The 7,272-nt window shown below is 45.5% G+C and overlaps 1 long non-coding RNA gene across 1 annotated transcript; it reads left to right on the forward strand.

Moving 5' to 3' along the window:
- Positions 1-1,401: 1,401 nt before the first annotated feature.
- On the forward strand, positions 1,402-2,701 carry LOC134414254 (uncharacterized). Its single transcript, XR_010026695.1, has 2 exons — positions 1,402-1,471; positions 1,933-2,701. It is a non-coding gene; the product is annotated as an uncharacterized LOC134414254 (long non-coding RNA).
- Positions 2,702-7,272: the final 4,571 nt, after the last annotated feature.

Consider the following 7,272-nt stretch of genomic DNA (forward strand, 5'->3'; position numbering starts at 1 on the left):
AATAAAACGGTGTTGAATGCAAAATAAATGTCTGCAAATATCTATGTTTCTTTTGCCACGATTCTGCCTTAAAATTCTGACTTTGAAGCTGGTTTTACACCATGCCAGAAAGTCTCTATTTACATCCTGTTTCTGGATTCTACACTGTGACCTTCTTTCTGCTTTTGAGACAACAGTTATGATAATTTTGAGTTTTATTGATGAGAGTACCATGACCATCTATTACTATACATAAATATATGCATTAATACATATATCACAGAATCAGAGAATGATTTGGGCTGCAAGGGACCCTAAAGAACCCTTCAAGGGATGGTGCATTCACACCTTGAGAGGGCTGAACATGGGCCATCAGTGTTCCCAGGTGGCCAAGAAGGCCCGTGGCACCTGGCCTGGATCAGCAATGGGGTGGCCAGCAGGAGCAGGGCAGGGATTGTCCTCCTGTACTCAGCACTGCTGAGGCCACTCCTGGAATCCTGTGTTCATTTTGGGCCCCTCACTGGCAGACAGACATTGAGGTGCTGGAGTGAGTCCAGGGCAGCAAGGCTGGTGAAGAGTCTGGAGCCAGGTCTGATGAGGAGCCACTGGGGGATTTTATCCTGGGGAAAAGGAGGCTCAGGGCAGATATGTTTACTTTTGACAGTTCCTGAGAGGAGCTTTTGGCAAGGTGGTGGTTTGGCCCTTGTCCCAGACAAGGCAGGAACAAGGGGAAATGGCCTTTAGTTGTGCATGGAGAAGTTTGGGCTGGATATTGGAAACATGTTTTCATTGAAAGATTGTTAAAATTGGGAATGGGCTGCCCAGGGAAGTGGTGGAGTCATCATCATTGGAAGTGTTCAAAACACAAGTAGAAGCGACATTTGCAACATGGTTTAGTGGGCATGGTGGCATCCAGTCAAAGGCTGGATCTTGGAGGCCTTTTCCAACATATAATAATACTGTGATACTAAGGACAAAACACAACTGAAAAAAGAAAAAAAATACATAAATGTCCTCTCTGCTACCTGGATATTTCCCCAAAAAAACCTTTTAGTAGGACTAAGGCTGTGTATTCAATATTCTTCCCAGAAAAGCAAAAATGCAAACTCCAACAGGCAGAAACATTCTACAGCACATGTGCCACAAAATGCTTTGATACACTTTTATTACTGGGATTCCAGTTTCTTCTGGAGGAGAAGGACAACAAGAACTGAACTTCCCCCATTTCATCAAGTCACTCATGCTTCAATGGACTTTTGTACAAGAGGAAGAAGATGTCTGATTGTATTTTGACAATAGAAAGCAAAATATAATGGATAATGAGTTTTGATCCCAGGGGGTAATATTGGACATTTTCAGTTCCCTTGACCGGCATGCTTTGCGAAGCTTCTGTTCAAGTATAAATGCAGGGAGGTGAGAGACCCTTCCCAAACCACAGCTCTGCACTGGAGGAATTGCCCTCAGCTCTCGCAGCCCTGCAGCTGACAGCAAGGTAAGAGGCACCCTTGGCACAGGAGAGCTGGAAGGGCTTCTTGGGCAGCTGCTGTGAAGTGCAGGGCAAGGGCAGGAGGCTTTAGTGCTGGGCTGAGAGCTGCAGCACAGCCGTGAGGCTCTGCTGTGTGCATGTGCAGAGACTGAAGCCATCTCTCAGGGCATGAGGAGATGGATGGCTGCTGCAGGAGAGACAAACCTGACCCAGGGACAGCCTGGAGGGGGCCACTGATACACAGTTGTGGGGGGTGACTGGGAGAGTATTTACAGCTTATTCTTGGGTATGCACCTAAACGAATACACATATGTCATGAGCTCACTCTTCTCCAGTTACTTTTATGTTTATTCTTTGTTCAAAATGTTTTATTTTTCCTGCTCCCCTTTTTCCTTTCTGGGTGCCCAACATTTTGTTTCAAAACGCTTCTTACAAGCATTCTTGTTTTCTGTCTTCCTTTTGTGCAGGCTGTCATCCAGCTCTTAGAGGAAGAAATTCAAACTCTAGAATTCCTACAGAAATGGGAAGAATCATCCTTTATGAACGTGCCAATTTCCAGGGCATGTCCAAAGAATTCACCTCTGATATCGCCAATTTAAGAGATGTAGATTGGAATGATCTTGCCTCCTCGGCAAAAGTAATTGGCCAGCCTTGGGTGCTTTATGAGCATTCAAACTATGGAGGCAAATTTCTGGTACTTGAGGAGGGAGACCATAGCCTTTTTAGTTCAAAGATGAATAATAAGGTCAGTTCTCTGCAGATGATCACTGAAGATCTGAGCAATCCGGAGATCACTCTCTATGAGGATGCCAACTACCAAGGGAAAAGCAGGGCAGTACGAGAAGCAACCAACCTGGCTGCAGGACACGACAATGACATCATGTCTTCCCACAAAGTCCAGAGAGGTGCCTGGCTGCTGTGTGAAAACAGTGATGGAAGTGGAATTCAATACCTTGCTCGAGAACGTGAAAACCTTCCAAATTACAAGGCAATCAATTTCAATGACAAGCTTTCCTTCCTGCGTCCCCTTCGTGCTGGCCGTTCTTATTAGAATGCAAATCCTCCAAAGCTGAGGAAAGATGCAGCACCAGCAAGAAATTTAAGACCTAGATCTCTGCCTCTGCTTTTATCACATTCTTTGTGATTTGTTTTAAAATGCCCCTATGATACCATGGCTTCTGCTATTGTCTCTAATCCATTTTGTGTTGATGCCATTAAAGAAACTCTTGCAAGCAACAGTGAGTCTGTTTTATGTACTGTTTAGTGTCGATAAATATTGCCCTTTCATGATGTCTCTGTGTATCCAGAGAATGCTTTGTGCAGTCATTTTGAGCCCTTTTCATGGATATCTCCTGCAAGATTTTATCTCCTTCTAGTTTCACTGTTCAGTAACAGTGGGTTCAGGCTTAACTCAACTAGTGCTAAAGTCTTGGTGAGCATAGTGATAATTGCTGTGATCCTGGCCAAACTCTCACCTGCAGCCTGTACCTAAGTATCACATATTTGATTGTGTTTTAAGACATTGGTCACACTGATGATATAGCCTTTTACTGCCCAAATTACATAATCAAACAGACTGTTCTCACAAATTTGAATTGACTGAATGCTTGGTCCCAATGGTAAAACTTGTATGATTTTTTTAAACAGCTGCCTCACTTTCAATTAAGTTATTGATTAAGAATTTAATTTTTTCTTGGTTTTCTTTGTCATAGTATTCCTCTCCCTTATGCTGCTGTGTTTTCTTGGCAGTGCCTTATTTGACCTTTGAATTCAACAGAGCAATACTATGGCAAAACTTAAATGAGATTCTCTATCCTGGTAAATCAAATCTCAAAAACTGTGAAGCATATTGCTGACAAAAGCAGTAATGAGAGACCTTCTTTCAGAGATCTGTAGAGGTCATCAGGAAAATAAATGTGACACGGTCAAATGTGTGCAGCTGCAGCAGATTGTCCCTATAAGGAATTCTCCTCCTTGGAGCAAACTTGCCTTTGTCATTTGTGAGGTCCCAAAACCCTGTTCACACAGTCCCACGGATTGGCAGAGTGCAGTTCACCTTAGGTAAACACCATCAGCCCCAGAGCTCAGCACAGACTCAGGACAGGTCCCCCAGGCCCCTGGCCTGTTCATGCTCTCTGTGCCCCAGAGGCAAGTGCACTCAAACTGGACCTGGTGCTGTGAGACACCTTCCCAGGGCAATGTCACCTGTGGGGATGTCGTGGCTTGACACTGGCCAAACACCAGGCGCACACGAAAGTCACTCACTCAACCTCCCCTGCTACAGCTGGACAGAGGAGAGAAAAATTTAACAGAGGGCTCACTAGCTAAGATAAGGACCAGGAGGAAACACTCCAAGGGCAAAACAGGCTCAACTTGGAGGTACAAAGTGAGTTTATTGCTATCAGCATCACAGCAGGATAATAGGAAGTAAAATAAGCCCTTAAAAACACCTTTTCCCCCCCAGCCCCTCCATCCCATTGACAGCACAGGGAGATGGGGTTGGGGGTTTTGGTCAGTTTGTCATCCAAGGTTTTCTTCCCCTGTGCTGGGAGACAGGTTGTTTCCCTGTGAGACTGTGGAGTCCTTCTCACAGGAGAAAATTCTCGGTGAACTTCTCCGGTGTGGTTCCAATCTCATGAGCAGCAGCCCTCCCAAAACTGCTGCAGCGTGGGTCACTCTTCCTTGGGGTGCAGTCCTCCAAGGACAGGCTGCTCCAGCCTGGATGTAGGGGCCCTTTCCCTCCACCAAGCCACCCACTGGATCACAGCCTCTTCCACACTTCCTGAGCGCCTGCTCTGGCATGGGCACTTCCCCCACAGGCTGCAGGAGGATCTCTGCATTCCCCATGGATCCCCACAGGCAGCAGGGGCACAGCTGCCTCACCATGCTGCCTTGGAATTTTGGCTGCAGAGGAATTTTGGCTCCAGTGCCTGGAGCAGCTCCTCCCCTCCTTCTCCACTGACTTGGTGTCCCCCTGTAGTTTCCCTCACATGTTCTCACCTGCTCTTCTTCTCCATCTGGAATGAAAACTGTGCCCCCACCTTTGTTTTGGTTTCTTCTTAAGTACATTATCACAGAGGTGTTACCACCATCTCTCATTGGCTCAGCTGTGACCAGCAGCATGTCCATGTTCAGAGCCATCAGGGATTGGCTCTGCTGGACATGGTGGAAACTTCCAGCAGCTTCTCACAGAACGTGGCCCTCTCACTACCAGAAACCAGGCCATGCAAAACCACACACAGGGGAATACAGCAGCTTGTTGATCTAGGGCAGTTCCCAGTGCAGTGACACCCAGGCTCAAGGAGAATGCAGCTTGAGGTGTCCTTAGCAGCAGCACAAGATGGAATGAGCTGCTGCTCATGTGCACTTCCAGACCTCACAAATCTGACAGAGTGACAAACAAGGCAGCAAAACCCTGTCAAATGTTTTTGAAAAGGCTGAGAACAAAGTGTCTATTGGTATCAGTCAAGCCAGAGCCTACCAGCCAGGCTTTTCCCCACAGAAACCACAGCAAACATATATACCAGAGAAAAATCTTCAGCATGTTTAAGAGATGACCAGTGACAGCAAGGCAGGTGTCTACTTGTCACTTTAAGCTCCCCCTCTTCCTGTGGTTACTCAGGAACCCAGGCAGGAGATATTAATAGAATGAGTGATCACCAAGTGTACACAGCAGGCGATGAGAATCCTGCTGGGAATCCTGTACTCGGCACGTCTTTCCTTGGAAATGCCCATGACACTTCAGATGAACTCAGAGCCTTGCAAACATCTCCAATATCATTTTTCAGGAGGTGTGAGTGACAGGAACACACTGAAAAATCACTGCTGCCTGGGGAGAAGTGCTGATTGTTGAATACGGAAAGTAAAACTGCTGCCTTAGGAGATCAAGATGACTGAGGAAGACAAAAGCGAGGGTACCTTGGCTAAATAAGCAAGTAACCAATAGAATCATACTCACAGAATGTTTTGGGTTGGAAGACACCTTTAAGGATCCTGTAGTCCATGGACAGGAATATCTTTCACTAAATCATGTTGCTCAGTGTCCCATCTAACATTGGCTTGAATACTTCCAAGGAAAGGGCATCCACAACTTCTCTGGGCAACATATTCCAGTGTGTCACCTCCTCACAGTAAAGAATTTCTTACTAATATCTAAACCTACCCTCTTTCAGTTTAAAGCCATTACACCTTGTGTCATCATTGCATGTCCTTTTAAAAATTCCTTCTTCAGCTTTCTTGTAGTCCCTCTAGGTACTGGAAATTGCTGTAAGGTCTCCCCAAAGCTGCCTCTTCTCCAGGCTGAACAGCCCCAGCTGTCTTGGCTTATTTTCATGGTGGAGGTGCTCCAACTCTCTGACCATCTTCATGGCCTCCTCTGGACCCTCTCCAACAGGTTGGGGGTTCCAGAGCTGGATGCAGCACTCCACTCCAGGCAGGGTTTCACCAGAGTGGAACAGAGGGGCAGAATCTCCCTTGCCCTGCTGGCCATGCTGCTTGTGATACAGCCAGGACACATTTGGCTTTCTGGGATGTGAGTGCTCACTGCCAACTCACATTCAGCTTCTTGTCGCAGACATCTTTTTGTCAAAATATCTTCTTAATATTTTTTTCGCTTCTGAGAAGCTGAGGCCTCAAAAACAAAATGTAAACAATGGTTATCTGCTGCTGTGGAATGCATCAGGTTTGTCTGTGATTGGGCCATCTTGAGTGTTTACAATTAATGGCCAACCACAGACCAGATAGCTTGGACTCTCTGTACGAGCCACAGATCTTTCTTTTTCATTCCATTCTATTCTTAGCTTAGCTAGCCTTCTGAAGAAACCTTTCCTTCTATTTCTTTCTAGTATAGTTATAATGTAATATATATATATATCTTAAAATAATAAATCAAGCCTTCTGAACATGGAGCCAACATTCTCATCTCTTCCCTCATCCAAGAACCCTTGTGACCACTGTCACAGCTTCTTGTCAGCCAAAGCCCCCAAGTCTTTCCCTGCTCGGCTGCTCTCAGTCCATTCTTTGCCCAGCCTATATTTGTGCTTGGGATTGTCCCAGTTCACAGGCTGTTGCTGCACTTGGCCTTGTTGAACTTGGCTCACCACTCCAGCCTGGCAAGACTCCTCTGGGGAGCATCCCTTCCCTCCATCACCTTGACAGCACTGCAGATCTGGTGTCATCAGCAAACTGACTGAGGGTGCACCCGATCCCACTGTCCACGTTGCCAACAAAGATGTTAAACAGTCCAGTCCCAATAACAGCCCCTGAAAAACACTGCTCATCACTGGTCTCTATTTGGACATTGAGTCATTGTCCCCAACTCTTTGAGTGTGACCATCCAGCCAGATACTTATCCATTGGAGCAGTCCATCCACCAAATTCAAGTCTCCCCAGTTTAGAGATAAGGATGTCATGCTGTCAAGCTTCAAATGCTTTCCATAAGCAAAGTAGATAATGTCAAACAGTCTTCCCCATCCACCAATGCTTCAACCCTGTTGTAGACATTTTTTTTTGTTGATGCAGACATATTTTTTGTTGATATAGACATATTTATTTATAAACATAGCATTTTCATTTTACTCTGGAAATAGCTTACCATAAAAGGGATAACTTTAGGGCAAACAATCTACAGCTACTACAAGGCACCTTTATTTAATACTGAAAATTCCTTACCTCACAAATTTTCCCAGCCCCTGTTTCATGCTGGCCTAATCATCCATAATACACTTTCCATAGCTTGTTGAAATAAATACATTGCATTTTCAGCAGGCAGTTTTGTGGTGTGGCAGGTGAGCCTTTCCAAACCCTTG

The sequence above is a fragment of the Melospiza melodia genome, chromosome 2 (genome assembly GCF_035770615.1).
Source record: "Melospiza melodia melodia isolate bMelMel2 chromosome 2, bMelMel2.pri, whole genome shotgun sequence".
Taxonomy (NCBI): domain Eukaryota; kingdom Metazoa; phylum Chordata; class Aves; order Passeriformes; family Passerellidae; genus Melospiza; species Melospiza melodia.